The sequence below is a fragment of the Portunus trituberculatus genome, chromosome 45, assembly GCF_017591435.1.
Source record: "Portunus trituberculatus isolate SZX2019 chromosome 45, ASM1759143v1, whole genome shotgun sequence".
In the NCBI taxonomy this organism is placed as follows: domain Eukaryota; kingdom Metazoa; phylum Arthropoda; class Malacostraca; order Decapoda; family Portunidae; genus Portunus; species Portunus trituberculatus.
Genome location: NC_059299.1, coordinates 11,988,317 through 12,007,556, shown reverse-complemented (window position 1 = coordinate 12,007,556; position 19,240 = coordinate 11,988,317). Strand labels below are relative to the sequence as shown.

At 37.5% G+C, this 19,240-nt stretch overlaps 1 protein-coding gene across 2 annotated transcripts in view; it reads left to right on the top strand.

The window, feature by feature from the left end:
• The window catches only part of LOC123519475 (organic cation transporter protein-like), a 113,645-nt gene that overhangs the window by 1,224 nt on the left and 93,181 nt on the right, over positions 1-19,240 (top strand). The gene's annotated exons all lie outside the window — the stretch shown is intronic.

Sequence of the window (19,240 nt, the reverse complement as noted above, 5' to 3'; positions counted from 1 at the left end):
ATATATATATATATATATATATATATATATATATATATATATATATATATATATATATATATATATATATATATATATATATATATATATATATATATATATATATATATATATATATATATATATATATATATATATATATATATATATATATATATATATATATATATATATATATATATATATATATATATATATATATATATATATATATATATATATATATATATATATATATATATATATATATATATATATATATATATATATATATATATATATATATATATATATATATATATATATATATATATATATATATATATATATATATATATATATATATATATATATATATATATATATATATATATATATATATATATATATATATATATATATATATATATATATATATATATATATATATATATATATATATATATATATATATATATATATATATATATATATATATATATATATATATATATATATATATATATATATATATATATATATATATATATATATATATATATATATATATATATATATATATATATATATATATATATATATATATATATATATATATATATATATATATATATATATATATATATATATATATATATATATATATATATATATATATATATATATATATATATATATATATATATATATATATATATATATATATATATATATATATATATATATATATATATATATATATATATATATATATATATATATATATATATATATATATATATATATATATATATATATATATATATATATATATATATATATATATATATATATATATATATATATATATATATATATATATATATATATATATATATATATATATATATATATATATATATATATATATATATATATATATATATATATATATATATATATATATATATATATATATATATATATATATATATATATATATATATATATATATATATATATATATATATATATATATATATATATATATATATATATATATATATATATATATATATATATATATATATATATATATATATATATATATATATATATATATATATATATATATATATATATATATATATATATATATATATATATATATATATATATATATATATATATATATATATATATATATATATATATATATATATATATATATATATATATATATATATATATATATATATATATATATATATATATATATATATATATATATATATATATATATATATATATATATATATATATATATATATATATATATATATATATATATATATATATATATATATATATATATATATATATATATATATATATATATATATATATATATATATATATATATATATATATATATATATATATATATATATATATATATATATATATATATATATATATATATATATATATATATATATATATATATATATATATATATATATATATATATATATATATATATATATATATATATATATATATATATATATATATATATATATATATATATATATATATATATATATATATATATATATATATATATATATATATATATATATATATATATATATATATATATATATATATATATATATATATATATATATATATATATATATATATATATATATATATATATATATATATATATATATATATATATATATATATATATATATATATATATATATATATATATATATATATATATATATATATATATATATATATATATATATATATATATATATATATATATATATACACATGACACGTAGAAATGGTGCAATTCTTTCTCTGTGAGTGCACGAGTGAAGGAAGACTATTAAACTAATGACGCCAGAACCACCAGTGTGGAATGAATAATGTTGCATGGCACTCTTCCACTTCATAGTGTAGCTCCATAAACCAATTCCGTGTATGCATGACGCACAAAATCAATAAGTGATAACAGACAATTCTATCCTTTATTTTGCAGCTGAGTAACTTTTTACGTTCTTATCTGGATCCTGCCTGCCGGCCTACCTCGTCTTGATAACGCCAGACGCTCGCCGCCATGCCCTACCTTGTGCCGGAGGTCCACGTCTTCACTGGGAGGTGTGGGTCTCCATACTTTTTAACTTTCATCGGGACGTCTCAGTGTGTCACTTATTGATTCCACCGCGGAGAAGATGAACAAGTGCGCTCTGAGAGCCGAGTGGATGGAAGGAGTCAAGAGTCACCATGGACCACGAGGAACAAAGCCGCCAACCGTCGCCGCAGCCATCGCCGCCGCTGCCGCCTTGCCTCACATAGCCTTTTGATGGCACTCGTGCCTTTATGAACTCGCGTGTCCACCACTGCTTGCCGTCTTTCATTTTGGAACGCAGGACGAATATCACATGCAAACCATAATGGACTCGCGAGGAATGTCACGCCGCGGTCCACCACCCGTGGGCGGAGTGGGTCACTTATTGCGTGTCCCGGCCTACTGGGCTTCGCCCCGCCCCGCCCCGCGCTCACCGGCAAGGGCCATGAGACGATTTCACACTCGCTGTCATTCATGGTGCGTTACCTGACCAATCGTTTAATACCTCAAAATTCACCGAGCAGGAATACCACGAGCGCGACTCCATATTGACGATCCCCCACGCCGGGGACTGGTTGGATTAGGCTGCTGTGGAGCGACTGTGGAATCGGCCTCATGTGCTGCGGCTTAGTGGAATCACATCCCGGGTTAGAAAAACTTACGTACTTGTTGATGAAATTGCTAAAAAAAAAAAAAAAAGTGCAGCTGTTTAACTAACTACACTATCTTAATCATGCCTAACCTACATCCCCCACGAGAGGGGCAGGTGATACAAGGCACCGCCCACATTTACACACACACACACACACACACACACACACACACACACACACACACACACACACATCTGATACCTCAGCTTCCCGGAGGGAGAGGACCGATCCTCTCCGACAATATTTTCCTTATGAAATATATAAATAATGTTTGCGATACAACGATACAGACACATAATATACAAATAAACACTTTGAAGAGACACACATTATGCTGTATAAAATCTGACACCAATAAACTATTTTCATCAGGTTGTCTTTCTTCTCTACCTTCTCCTTTACTGTACACAAACTTTCCGAGGAGGCTGCCGTGCGCCCCGCCGTCCCTAGCCACGCCACTGGTGCTTCACGTCCGATGTGAGTATTTTCAGCTTTTCACAGCCACCTCGACCCGTCCTCGCCTGGCCTGAGTCCCGCAAGTTTCCCACAAGCAGGAGTCCCTCCCATGGCAGCGCGGATTGCTTTCCCTCCCAGCACACACACCTTGTTCTTTGTCATTCTTGTAACTTACAATAAAGTATAATTTCTGATAGCAAGAACACTGATGAATAACAGAGGAACTTAAAAAACATAAAAATCCCCCATAAAATCAGGATAAGTTTGAGGAAGACATTGGCTCTGTACTACCTGCTGTACCTGCCGCAAAAAGTAATGGAACTGGAATTGCGTCAAGAACGCGATCGAACATCAGCGATGAAAATAATACTAATGAAATTATATAACGATAACGTATATAATAATAACAATCATGATATTAACAACAATTATGCTATAATAAAAGTACAAGTCACAATAATAGTCCAGTAATCCAAAAGCTGCTTGTCACCTGGCCACTAACCCCCTCTTTGTTAGGCTCTCCACCTGTGTGACAATAAAAGCGACTTGAAGGGTCATTGTTTCATTGTTTGATTTACTATGTGGAAAAGAAACCTTCCCCAGGAAAATTTGAGGTAACAGCAAGAATATAATACACAATTTGCCTTACAGGTGACGTGTGGATGTGTTTCGTGGAATGCCCTGGTGTGCTGGTGTGCTGCGTGACCATGCGTCACCACCTAAGCACCACACAACTCCCTCGTGTTACAACACACCACACACGCGCGTGTGTGTGTGTGTGTGTGTGTGTGTGTGTGTGTGTGTGTGTGTGTGTGTGTGTGTGAGTGAGTGAGTGAGTGAGTGAGTGAGTGAGTGTGTGTGTGTGTGTGTGTGTGTGTGTGTGTGTGTGTGTGTGTGTGTGTGTGTGTGTGTGTGTGTGTGTCGTGATGGTTCTGTTAATACATTAAAGAATATCTTTGAACACTCACTAATCTTGATAACGAAGATCCACAAGTATACCAAATGCTGACATCATCATATACAGTCTTTCTCTCAGATAAGAAGAATTATATTTATGTAATACCACTGATGTATGCAATAAATAAATAAATAAATAAATAAATAAATAACAATAATAACAGACAATAAAACTGAGACGTAGGCAATAATGAAGTAAATAACAGTAGAAAAAAAAGTAAAAATAAGTTAATGTATAGTACTGTAATACTGTACTTACTGTACTAACGTACAGTACATCTGTCTTGCTTTGTCACCTTGGAGCTCCCGTGTAAATGATTATGAGTTCTACTCTCATCCCGTGCTCCGCTTTGCGTCACGCGGACATTAACACACTACTCCGATCCACACGTGACTCTCACGCCAATCCAAAGAAATGAAAATAAACAAATAAATAATGCATAAATAAAAGCAGTTAAGAAGAACGAACCACATCTACAACACGACTGAAAATAAATAAAAGATGTTGAAAAAATTAACAAGATTGATTAGGAGATTCAGTACAATTCAGAAAAAAAAAGTTGACGAAATAAACTTGCATTCTTAAGTTCCAAGTTTGTCGTGCACATTTACTGTAATTGTTCAGAGGTAAGGACTACCAGCTCTCCTTCATGATCCTTCCCTGCACGTCCTTAGCATCTTCCTTATTTGCTCTCCTTATCACACAATCTTCCTTGCCCTTACCATTTACAGTTTTACACCTATCCTAACTTACCTATCTCCTTTATCTAGTACTATCATCCCCTATCTCCCCACCACCACCACCACCATTCTCTCTCTCTCTCTCTCTCTCTCTCTCTCTCCACTCATAACTTCCCCGGCTTTCTCACTCGTATGGATCTGAGGTCCACTTTTCTTCCTTCTCTCCATCCCTTGCTCCTTCCTGTCCTGCGCCCGCCCCCCTCATGCCCCCAGCAGGAAGCAAAGCAACTCTCGTGGTGCACGCACGGCAGACAGGCAAGCTGGGTGGGTGGCGGCGTGGGTGCAGCCCTGCCTCTTTTCACAACTCACAGCCAGGTGGCACGTGACACGTGAATCAAGTCAGCATTTCACGAGGGCCTCACAGTTCGTTGAGTTCAATGTTGTATTTCTATTATTAATTTTTCGTTGAGTTGATTTTAGTTCTTTCCTACTTATACTCCTTCAATTTATCCATAAATGCTATTAAACATGGCGTACTAGCTTGCCATAAATAAGCCTGGTGTGACCTGTTGATGCAGCAGCAGGGCAGGCCGCGGCCTCCTTATCACGGGCCTGGGTCAGTTTGGCTGGCTGGGTGAGAGTTGTCCTTCACGATAAACATGACTCTTTTTGTTATTAGTAATTTATAATATTGTTCCTTCAAATTACCTTCTAAGTAGAGTTATACATGACATAACTGGTCGCCTTGAAATTTCTTTGAAGGTTAATAGGCCAATTAAGATAACACTTGCTTACCAATACTATAACATTTACACCACGATCCTGCTGTGTATAAAAAGCCGACTTTCGAGGCGATATTTACGCATTATCTATGGTTCCTTTTATCGACTTAAATAACTTGTTATATTGAGCAATCTTATTAAAAGTGGCACAGCTGTATCTACGCCGTGACCTCACTCCGACCGCCACAGAAGAATGATTTTACTTTGGGGTGCTTGAGAAAGTAAGAGTGTGGCGTAACAGAGCGAGGGTGGGCTGAGGGGAGGGCCGCCACGGGACGAGGGAAGAGTGGCGGGTGGGCAGTGAGAGCCACTGTGGAACATGACTCATCGTGAAGGGATCGTATCATGAACACTTTTGTGTTGCATCTCAACTACTTTCAACAGGTTTAATTTAAAGTAACACGCGTTTTTAATTATATATTTACCTCTGGTGATAGATTAGGAAGATTTGCACAGTAATAATAGGAATAACACTCTTGATAACTTGGCTATAACCATCTGTGAGGAATGGAGGCAGTCGCGGTGAGAGAGCAGGGCGTTTCAAGAATTCTCACCAATGTCTCCCTTTGGCTTCTTTCTACTGATCTGATATGGACTTGTAATGATAAAGTTACTGCTGTCATTGAAACTTCAGAAACACACACGTCTATCATAATTATTAACGGGATTTTATTATCATAACTCATCTAAAGCTTACAAATCAGTAAGTTATTCACTCACAACTCACTTTAACTTAATTCACTTCTGTTCTAAAACATTTCACGGACAACAGAATGACAACATTTAACCTTTCAGTACCGTGACGCGTTTTCCTATTCATTCTGCTTACTATTTGGTGATTTTATACAACTTCACAAACTTGTGTGGGAGATTATAACAGTGAAGATTTTGGCCATTAATTTGCTGACCTCCATAGACCCTTCCTAATACCAATAAAATCGTCTAATCACACCGATAATTCATCCCAGTACAGAAGGGGTTAAATCAATACAGCAGACTCGCACATCTAGTGACAGGATAAAACAAAATGAAAGCATCTCACTGAAATATAGTACATGACGCAACTCATTATACACAGCGGAACATGATGTGACGGTAATGGAAGGGAAACAAAGCTAAACTAAAGGGATCGGATGGTACACATTTGTATGGAAGTATTGGAAACGGTGACAGGTTAAGGGAAATAATTGTGGTTGGCGATGGGAATGCTGGAGAGAACGAACAAAGAAATGACGAACAAGTTTGGAGGAGTGAGGGGAAGATACTGATGATGGTAGAGGGATGGATTTGGACAGAAAATGGTGGATTAAAGAGGGAACGTAAGACAATGGGAGAAATAACTGCTGGTGATAGTGTAGAAGGGTGATGAGATGGAAAGAGGAACGTAAGAAAGGGGAGGGTGTGCTGATGACAGGGTGGACAGGGAAGGGGAGATGAAACAAAAGAGAAAGAAAGGCTTGTGGTGAGGGGAAAGGGAGGGGTGGGGGATGTGGGAAAGAGACGGGATTGAGAGAGAGAGAGAGAGAGAGAGAGAGAGAGAGAGAGAGAGAGAGAGAGAGAGAGAGAGAGAGAGAGAGAGAGAGAGAGAGAGAGAGAAACTGAAGGAGAATAGGGAACATAAGGAAGGAAGGAAGGAAGGAAGGAAGGAAGGAGGGAGAGAGAGAGAGAGAGAGAGAGAGAGAGAGAGAGAGAGAGAGAGAGAGAGAAAAGGAAACACGATCTGGAGATTGAACACACACACACACACACACACACACACACACACACACACACACACACACACACACACACACACACATACACTTATAATACGCCGACCTACTTGGAGCAATGACTTGAGTTTAATTAGAGTGAGTAGGGGGATGGAGGCGATTAGACGGGAGAGGAAGACGTACCCGTGTGTAGGGGAAGTAGGAAGGGGAAGGGGAAGGGGAAGCATACAGGGCTGGAAGGGGATCATCTTTATTTGATATTGAACGATATTTACCATTTGTACGTTAAAGGGACATGAAAAAGAGAAAATGGGACGCAGGTGTCAGCAGATCATTAATCATCCTCTCTCTCTCCTCTCTCTCTCTCTCTCTCTCTCTCTCTCTCTCTCTCTCTCAGTAGGGTAGAAAGATAAGAGGATAAAACATAAGACATGAAAAGATGAGAGAGAGAGAGAGAGAGAGAGAGAGAGAGAGAGAGAGAGAGAGAGAGAGAGAGAGAGAGAGAGATTATACGAATAAAAAAAAAGCAAATGGGAGACTAAAGGAGGAAATGAGGCAGTGTGTGTGTGTGTGTGTGTGTGTGTGTGTGTGTGTGTGTGTGTGTGTGTGTGTGTGTGTGAGAGAGAGAGAGAGAGAGAGAGAGAGAGAGAGAGAGAGAGAGAATTTATACGAGAAATTAGAAAAAAAATGAGAAATGGAAGAGGAAAGGAAGAAATTAGGCAATGTAAGAGGGAGAAATGGCGATATAAGAGAGAGAGAGAGAGAGAGAGAGAGAGAGAGAGAGAGAGAGAGAGAGAGAGAGATAACTGACAGCTCGGGAGACTAGGTAACGGTGACCGAGTACAAGAGATGAAACAGACGGACACACATCATGAACGTACTGAGATAAGATAAAAAAAAAAAAAAAAAAAAAAAAAAAAACTGACATTTTTCGCGTGTGATAAAGACACTTCCGCTGCTGCTGTTGAGTCCAATGTGTAGCTCCAGCTCAGTGCTCAGTCACGACCCAATGGAAAATTTCATTACATCATTGCTTTAGTTAATTTCTCCCACGTGTTTGATCAATTGCAATATGTGTTCTATTTCATTTAGTCTTCTTGGATATTTGTGCTTGAGAGAGAGAGAGAGAGAGAGAGAGAGAGAGAGAGAGAGAGAGAGAGAGAGAGAGAGAGAGAGAGAGAGAGAGAGAGAGAGAGAGAGAGAGAGAGAGAGAGAGAGAGAGACGTTACAAGTAGTAGTAGTAGTAGTAGTAGTAGTAGTAGTAGTAGTAGTAGTAGTAGTAGCAGCAGCAGCAGCAGCAGCAGCAGCAGCAGCAGCAGCAGCAGCAGCAGCAGCAGTGGTGGTGGTGGTGGTGGTGGTGGTAGTAGTTGATAAAGTTATATTAGCGATAGTAGTAGTAGTAGTAGTAGTAGTAGTAGTAGTAGTAGTAGTAGTAGCAGCAGCAGCAGCAGCAGCAGCAGCAGCAGCAGCAGCAGCGGTGGTGATGGTGGTGATAAAGGAAGCTGGCGGCGGTGGTGGTGGTGGTAGTAGTAGTTGATAAAAGTTATATTAGCGATAGTAGTAGTAGTAGTAGTAGTAGTAGTAGTAGTAGTAGTAGTAGTAGTAGTAGTAGCAGCAGCAGCAGCAGGTGGAGGAGCAACTTAAAGTAAGCAACAATCAAATAACGTACTGTACTCACACCACTACTACTTGCTTCCAATTTTTATCTGGGGATCCTAAAACACCAGGAATGCGAAGTCTTAAAGGTGACCCTCGCTAACGTCAGCCTAATAATAATGCACGCACTTCGTGCGGGTTTCATGAGTTTGTTGGGTCGTGTTTTCAATTCTCTTGAGTGTAGCAGGGTCTACTGTTTTATAAATGAAAATGTTGGTCCTCCTCGTGACGTCACCTCAGTTAAATCATTGTCTGGCGTCACCTCAGTTAAATAATTGTCTCTAAACATTTATACTCACTATAAAAAATGCCCTTGAATGGACACGCACTCATACAAATATAGAACGGGAAATAATTTAAACTTGTCATCAGATTGGTTTAGGAGACGGTGGAGTAGGGCAAGGATGTGTGTGTAAAATGTCTGAGGTTCATGAAAATTATCTAACAGTGAAAGGGGTGGAAAAGATTTAGGTTCTTTTGACGTTGTACTTCTTTATGTACGTACGTTTTACTCGTGTGTGTGTGTGTGTGTGTGTGTGTGTGTGTGTGTGTGTGTGTGTGTGTGTTGAAAGTATCACTTAATTTATTGGCGAGAAATCTTAATTATACCTAAGTTTGTGAACAAACATTCCACCACAAGGAGAATGCAAAAAAAATTAAAGGTATAACTATTATAATTACATATGACGTGTAAAATAACGTAATTTATGTGTATCAAATAAAGTCGAGATAAAAATGAATGATTGTGAATTACATTTAACTAATATTGATATTCGGCCTTACTATAGTCAAGGACTTGATTTTTTTTTTTATTTTCCAGCATTGTTAAACTGAAACCACCATAACGTCCGAGCAATTATCACTCACTAGCTTATTCCAGTGTTGATATAGAATGTACTTAAGAAAACATGCGAAACAAAGGAATAAACAAAGAATAGCATAAGACAGACAATTACAAAAGGCTCATTAAAAACAGCGATTTATAATAGAGATTTAGGCTGAGAATAATAATAATCTTTCACTTGTTACAAGAATAATCGTTCGTTCAGGAAGACAAAAGGAAATTGATAACGGTATATTCAAGGAATGGCCATCGTTGTAGCCATAACGGGACATAGGTAATAATTCGATAATTCTATATAACGGGATCGTAACGCACCACTCACCAAAACGCAACTTATGACTGCTACAATTGAAATGAGCGAAAACACGTCACACAGTTTAACCTAACGCAGCTTTTTCATTGCCTGTCAGCTTAATCTTCAATATTTTTCACCTTGCAGTGTTATTATTATTATTACTTTTCTTTAAGTGTTGTTGCTATTCTCTATCTTTAAAAGCGTTGCTCATTTGGATCTAGCTAAAGTTGATTAGCCTGAACGGTCTTTCGTGAATACTTACTTTTTTTTTTTTTTCAAGTCAACTTCTAGCCCATTAGTTACATTGGTACAACCGCAGTGTAGGATTTTAACTGCCTTCATAGTCTGAACAAAAATATATGTTGAAAAGAATAACCAAGATTTTCGCATTCTTCACCTTAGTTATGTCAAGAGCAGGATAAATTCACTCCACGTCAGCACACACAGGCACCAGTCAGCAGGAACACAAGCTCACTCTCCTGACGATAGGATGAAAGGCTTTGCTAAACACCCAGTACCTCAGACACTCCTCGCCTACCTCTACAGTGTTGTTTGAAGAGAAAAAGGAATAGCCAATTCCTTCCGTCTAGCGTCTGCCTCACGCTAGCCGCCGCTCGTGACGTGTTGACATTGTTCGCTTTTCACTTTGGCTTCATCTTCGTCATAATGGTGATGATGATGTTGATTATGATGATGATAATGATTATAATAATGATAATAATGATGATAATTATAATGATAATAATGATAACAACAACATATAATAATAATAATAGTAATAATAATATGTTTACGTTGTTCGTATCCTACACCCATGATTTTATAACATCTCCATACCATGCCACGAATTCTCTAAATGACACCTTGACATGCGAATATGAGACCAAATAAACATAAATAACACTAATGATAAAATTAATGAAGAATCTACCAATGGTAACAGTAAGTACATCAGTCAGAAAATAAGGAAAAGGAACGTTCAGCTGGGCACGGTGGCATGGATGGCCCTGAATCTCGGCTTCAAGCAAGTTTTGTGAGTGGCATGTGTTTTGTTTTGAAGTAAGATCAGCTGGCACTCACGAGGCTACGGCACAGTCATCGTGGTATGTGTTTGTTTATGATACACAATAGTTTATCATCTTGAACCTACTTGACAACAGATTAGCTAAAATTTACTAAGCGTTCGCAAACAGTATCCATCACGAGACAGCCATTACTGAGCTCAATTACTTTTCACCTACGTCGCTCAGAGCACTAATGTATGGAACCGGTTATTCATGATGTGTGTTGAATTTATATGTTGACTGTTTCGAAAATGGCTACCAGTTTATTAAGTTAGAATAATTTCTAGGCAGCCATCACAGCTGCCTAGGTAAATATTTTCACATAGGTCTGTCATAATTCACAGGCGTAGCTTTTTTTTTTTTTTTTCTGATGCGTTATGTTGTGTACCTCCATGTATGTAGTGAATTGATCGTGCAACAATTTCTATCTAATCCATGAATTATCAAGCAACAATTTAAAGGCGACCGTTGCTGTGGTGTAGATTTTCTCGTTTAGGTCATCCAAAATACACTGACGCCTCGAAAAGCTTACATAATAATACCTTCTGAAACTACAGCGAGTAAAAGAACTGTAATTTTACGTTAACACATTGCAAAATCTAACTTGGTAATCGATTATTCCTACCAAACTTTCTGCCCTCACCATTCTAGCCTAACCTTAGCCTAGCCCTACGCAACAGACATGTAATAAAATGTACTCTCTTTTGTTAACTTTCTAATCATTTATAATGTGTTAAAAGTACTAGTGATGGAGTAGGTGTTTAAGTGACCTAATACTAAAATAATTGTCTAGTTTATCGACCGGCTCGCCTGTTTATTTATTTATTTACTTTTGTATGTATTTTTTGCTATATATGTTATTTCTCGGCCATTTAAGTGTTGACCGTCAGTATTATAATGTGTAAGAGATCAGTGTAATATAGTTTTCCTATTAGATTAAGCCAATATCTTTAACTGGCTTTTTATGATGTTAAAAGGAGGATCTAATGTAGTTATAGTTATGATCACAACTTCCATAATCGTTGAGCAGGGTTTGGTAAGGTGTCATGTCTGTCAAAACTGCACTGCTTTAAATAGAGCTATCATTTTCCTCATCTATGCGGTGCGGAAAGCCTTCTGAATAACGACTAACAGAAAAATATTGATTGTTCTGTTATCAGTTAATTAATGACGGTATTCAGTTAGCGTTAACAGTCTGCTGCAGTGTGCTTGGAATACCTGCGTGCACCATCATGAATCAAGGGATAGAGAAACTTAAAGAATGTTTCAATACTGTGGCTACAGCAATCATCAGTCAGCCGGGCCGACAGTAGACAAAAGCAAGTGAATCTTCGTAGTAGTTGTTTATTTGCTTACTTATTTGTTACATATCTATCGTTTTTGCGGGTTGGTTTGCAATAGACGGACAGCCAGTGTACATGAGTAAAGTTAGATAGATGATAATGAACGGTAAATACCTATGTACGCTCCTAATGGCGTCTTAGTTTAAGTATCTTTATTATGGTTGTACAGGCGAGGGTGAATCTTGAATGAAATAGCGAAGGTGTTCTCAGTGGCAGGAACGGAAGTAAGCGGCTTGTGTTGCTGGCAGTGTTGATTCATTGCTTCATCAGCCACTGGTGGTCTTGATGTGCCCTCCAGATGTTGTGAAGCCTATATACAAGCAAACGGCGTAAGAAAATGCATCTGTTAGCTCCGGTTCACACGGTCCCCCCCGTTCCCTCCCTCTCTCTCTCTCTCTCTCTCTCTCTCTCTCTCTCTCTCTCTCTCTCTCTCTCTCTCTCTCTCTCTCTCCTGGAGTAGCAAAATCAGCAGTAATTATTGATGATGTAACTATTTTTATATGCCAAATAATAATAAAACAAATGATATGCCAATACTGAAAATTGCAGATGTGGAGCAGAAACACGTGAAGGGACAATTAGGCTATTTGTAGCGGCTGTCAAGGTCACAACAAGGAAGATAAGAATGATTAATTATTATCTTCTGAAGTGGCTAGCAAACTCTTACTAAAGAAAATATAATAAAAGATGATATTATTCTTTGTAATGACTAACATGCTTAACAAGGAAAAATAAAGCAAAAATAAATACTAATTTGATTAATGGATTCTTCTTAGATTGGTGATAGATACTAAATAATTTAATTTTATAGATAGTAAGGGTCGTATTCAGAAACACTTAACTCTCTCATTACAATTATTTTCTAAGGCCACAGAGAGGAGTGTTCGGGTTTTGAAGATAGTATTTACTTGTAATAACGCTGAAATCATGTTAATCTCCCCCTACATCCATTAAAACACGCTGAAAAAAAAACTTTAATTAGGACCTTCTCAAATTGTGTCAGTGCGTCATGGAAGTGTTTTAGAATAAGGATCTAAGTTCTAAAGTTTCGTGTCAAGGTCTGGTGATTGCTGGAACGTGTGAGTCACCTTCTGTCGGTGTCTTGGGTAGTCTTGGCCATGACTCAACGCTGCGCAGCATCGTCTCAATTACCTTTGGTGTTATGCTGCCACTGTGATTACTTAGTGCTTTCACCTTGAATAGTCTTGAATATATTGCCAGAGTTATTATTATTTACGTGTTATGTAACAGCTGGAATGTTACAGGTGTTCTTCCTTAGGGATTTGGTCTTGTTTTATTGATTTTTTTAATCTATTTATTAATTTCTTACTTTATTTTATTTTATTTAGTTTTAGTTCTTAGTAAGTCCTCCCCCTGCATAAACACACACACACACACACACACACACACACACACACACACACACACACACACACACACACACACACACACACACACTCCATATTTTCCTTTACTTCCTACTCATTTATGATATCTTGAGTGGGAATTCCTGTTGACTAATTAGATTTTTAAAAGATACCCACTTATCGTACTAACAACATATCATGAGAGCACCAGTGAATCTCAAATAACTCACAATATTCCCTTTCTTTAGTACACTTTGTCTCATTGACGTGGGAGTTACTCATTTTAACCCCTTCGATACTGAGACGCATTTTTACCACGATTTTTGGGTATGATTAGACGATTCTATTTGTATTAGGAAGGGTTTATAGAGGTCAGAAGATTAATGGCCGGAGTCTTTACTGTTTCATTCCCCGCATAAATTTCTGAAGCCGTATAAAGTCGTTAAATAATAACCGGAATGGATACGAAAACGCGGCATGGTACTGAAGGGATTAACGTAATTTTTAACTTAATTTTTGCACCAACAAATATTATCTTGTTTGAACTCTTGCGTTGCTGACGTTTCTGTTCTGACCTTGTTTGGCAATAATAAACACAAATAAGGAACCAGGGTAAGAATATACACAAAGTAACGCCATTATGTTAGGTATATATCAGTAAATGGAAGCAAAAGAAAGCAAGCAGAAAATATTGAATAACTGCTGAAGTATTAAAACCACCATTAAATGAGAGGAATGAATGAAATAGAAACATTCAGTGGATGTATTTACTCGTATGTGGCGTTAAGTACAAGTAGTAAAAAGAAGGAAATGTGAGCACGGATTGAGTAACGCATATGCAAATCAGCACCGAAACACTGCCTCGTTGTTTTGTAATGGTGTGGGTCTGAGTGGTGAAGGACGGGAGGGGTGAGATGAAGGGAGGAGCCTTAATTAAAGGGTAGACCGCATATCAGCGTGGCAAAAAACACTCGTTCACTCGTTATGTAATGGTCTCTGGTTCTGGTGGAGAGGCAGACGGGGAAGAGAGGGGTGGAGCAACTGGGGAGGGGGTCCTGAGAGACAGACAGAGCGGCGCGGCGACCTGACCCTATTCAGCCCAGTCATGTAGCACGGTGACCTTGCATATCGATTGAGAGAGAGAGAGAGAGAGAGAGAGAGAGAGAGAGAGAGAGAGAGAGAGAGAGAGAGAGAGCAGCGGCGCATGTTCATGGTTATATTTTTTTTTCTCGCTACACCGAAAAATGAAAAAGAGAATGTTTTTTTTTTTTTCGAAATCTTTACCTCAAACGCTTCCATGTTTGGGACGCCAGAGTAATGGATACACGTGTTCATATATTCTTTCTTTCTTTATTTATTTACTTATTTATTGCAATGTGGTCGTTTCCTTCTCTTCTATATTTCGTGACCCTGACCCCGCCTTGCCATGGAAATGTTTGACAGTGGGTAACGAGAATATTGAAGCATGCATTTAGTTGTACTGTACATGTGAGCTACTGTTTCTCTCTCTCTCTCTCTCTCTCTCTCTCTCTCTCTCTCTCTCTCTCTCTCTGTTCGTGACAAGAGAAGAGATCTGTTTCTTCTCCCTGTCACGTGCAATTACTATCATTATTTTCGCGGACATATGGAACCGTCGTGTGTGTGTGTGTGTGTGTGGGGATCTTGTTCTAGTGTAGCTTTCCCCCGCTGCTCTTGGTCCCGTTGCCCGTTGTCATGGCGATAGCAAAGTAGCTACACGCGCCTCGGAGCTTGAGTCACCTCCTGCTTCTGTCACCATTTGCAACAGTTCATCGTTCGTACCCATGTTATCTTCATCTCGCCTCTTCTTTTCTCCTTCACCGTCCTCCTACTCCTCTCCACTTTGCTACTGCCTTAATCTCTCTCTCTCTCTCTCTCTCCTTCAGTTGTGGCGTTGTTATGTTCGATCGCTTTGAAAAGATGCCGAGGTGAACTCTGGTTGTAGAACCTTAGTAGCCAGGAACGTCCCAGTCTCTCTCTCTCTCTCTCTCTCTCTCTCTCTCTCTCTCTCTCTCTCTCTCTCTCTCTTCCTTCTACGTAATTCACTTTTGCTCTTCGCTCTTTCCTTCGTTCTCTTCCAATTCACTTATTTCTTTCTTTGTCTCTTGTTTTTCGTGATTTTTCTGTTCTACTATTTTTTTTCTTCTTGTTTTCATTATTTTTTATTATGTTTCACTCCTCTTCCACTTTTCTTTGTTTCCTAGTTCTTCCCCTTTCGTTTCACTTGCCTTCAGTTTTTTCTTTAGTGATTTTTTTTGCTCTTACTTCTTTTATTTTACTCCTCTTCTACTGTTCTTCACTATTTCCTTGCCCCTCTTCTTTCATTTTACTCCTGTTTCATTGTTTTTCTTTTCCTTTTTCTCTTACAATTTCTTCTCTCTTCCTCTTCTAATTCCCTCCTTACCTTCTTCTCCTTCCCGGTTCACCTGTCTCCTTTTATTCTATTTTATTCCTCCATTCCCTTTCCTTCCTGATTGAATTTTCTTTCCCCTCTGCTCTAATTTATTCCTCCCCTCCCTTGGAATCCCCTCCACTCTCCCTTTCCCTCCTCAGAAAATGGGAGAGTGATCGTGCTAAGGCAAGAGAGGGCCAGTTTCTATACCCACCACTGTAATACGTTATATAATCTCGTTACGTCGCATGGGATCAGATCTCGTGACTCTCTATGTTATTTTCCATCACGAATAGGGTAGAAATTATGGTGATATAAATAGGAACTCATAATTAACGTGGCATGTTTTTCAGTGACGTGATGTAGCTCTATAGTGGTAGTGGCTCCCTTTTTAGAGCTACTCTGTATTTATAGCAGTAGAAAACGTGAGAGGCCACGTGATAGACATAAGGCACTTCTTCCATCCTATAGCACTTTATGAGTTTTTGAGGTGTATGTATTAAATCTATATTCAGAAAGTCTTTGCTCTCTCACCATGACTGTTTTCAAGGGCCACGGAAACGATTACTTGTGTATTCAAGTGTTCCTCCGGTTGATTCTGTAGAGGTGTTGCTAATGTGTCACTACAACCGTAAGGACATCCTGAAAAACCTGTGTAACGTCAGCTATAGATACTGAATATAGTCGAGGTGATTGCAGAAGTGTTTCAAATGTGAATAAAAGTAGTTAGCGTGTCCGTAATGATATATTACAGCTGGCTCGCTCCATTAACTCATTATTTTTTGTCAAACTTAATAGTAGATAAAGCCGTCTTCTCTTCTCCTGTTGCTGCTTTTGACAACGGCCGGACATAGACACGCGACCATGGCAGTGTGATGTAACAGAGCTGTATTGCGTCACGAAGATAACACGTATCAAGATGAAGCGATGTTGTGTAACCCGTAATCGAACCTCCTCAAGTTGCATAGTGTTGTATTCTGAAACACTTTATTCTCTCTCTCTTTATTTTCACGACTGTTTTTAAAGGCCTCAGAGATGATCAGCCGGTTCTCAATAGTGTATTTCATCTTTATAGTGGAGAAACTTTGTTAATCTGGTTGTATGCTCTGCTCTCTCTGCTCTCTCTCTCTCTCTCTCTCTCTCTCTCTCTCTCTCTCTCTCTCTCTCTCTCTCTCTCTCTCTCTCCACGATTATTTTTAAAGAGATGATGAGTGGGGTATATTTCATCTTTATAGTGTTAGAAAGGTTATTGGAATCCCATTTGAACCGTAAACACAACTATAAAAACACATGTAACCTCAGTCATAGGCTCTTCGAAGTATTGGAGGTGCGACGCACAAGTGTTTCATAACGGTCCATACCCACGCATCCCGCTTCCGTGTTGTTCAATAAGACACTGTCAGCGGGAATGAAGGGACTAACACCCGTGACTCCTGTGCCATTAGCTCCTCTTCCCAAGTTCGGTTACGTGAGTGCCCACACTGGCCTTTCTGTTCTGTGACGAAGTTATGGTAGTGTTCTCTGCTCCTAACCAAACGCAACCTAACCTTAACCCTAACCTCACCTTAACCTAACCTTAGCCTCACCTAACCTCTACTGACCTAACCTCATCTTACCTAACCAAACCTCAACTGACCTAACCTAACCTCACCTCACCTCACTTCAACTGACCTAACCTTATCTTACCTAACCTAACCTCACCTCACCTCACCTCACTTCAACTGACCTAACCTTATCTTACCTAACCTAACCTAACCTAACCTTAACTTAACCTAATTTTAACCTAACCTTAACTTCACCACACCTCACCTTACCTCACCTCACCTCACCTCACCTAACCTAACCTAACTACTTCTGCTCTTCCTAATTCCGGTTACGTAAATGAGTCTCTCCATACTGGCCTTTATGTTCTGCGGTTAAATTTCCTTGGTGTTCTGTTCGCGTGTCTGGGCGTCGGTGAAATGAGGCCAGATGGTAGGTGGAGGCCAAGACATCAGCCCGCAGCACACAAAGAAAGATAATACTCATAATAGCAGAAAAAAGAAATATGGGAACAGTGACCCTTTCATTATTCACTGTTTTGCATTTTTTCCCTGTTTTTTGTTATCTCTTTATTATTTCTACTTCTCTTCCACTGTTCTTTATTTCCTTTTTTTTCATTTCACTTCTCAGTCTTTTTTCGTTTCTTCGTGATTTTCTTGCTCTTTCTCTTTCATTTTACCCTTCCACTTCTCTTCCACTATTCTTGCTTTTCTCCTTCCATTTTACTCCTCTTCCACCACTTCACTATTTTCTTGCTCTTCTTTCATTCTTCTCCTCATGTCTTTTATATATATATGTTTTTTTTTCTTGTTCTTGGTGAAGGGAAGCGAGGAGTGGTGTGTGGTGGTGGGATGGGCGAGGCAGACGTATACATGCTACATTTCCTGTTAACACGTGAGGGCACACCTGCATGACACAAGCAATTAAGGCTTCTAAGCAAGGTGGTGACGCAGGTACTGTCCTCCTTTCCCCGAGTGTGTGTGTGTGTGTTTCACTGTTTGATCTGCTGCAGTCTCTGACGAGACAGCCAGACGTTACCCTACGGAACGAGCTCAGAGCTCATTATTTCCGATCTTCGGATAGGCCTGAGACCAGGCACACACCACACACCGGGACAACAAGGTCACAACTCCTCGATTTACATCCCGTACCTACTCACTGCTAGGTGAACAGGGGCTACCCGTGAAAGGAGACACACCCAAATATCTCCACCCGGCCGGGGAATCGAACCCCGGTCCTTGTGAAGCCAGCGCTCTAACCACTGAGCTACCGTGTGTGTGTGTGTGTGTGTGTGTGTGTGTGTGTGTGTGTGTGTGTGTGTGTGTGTGTGTGTGTGTGTGTGTGCGT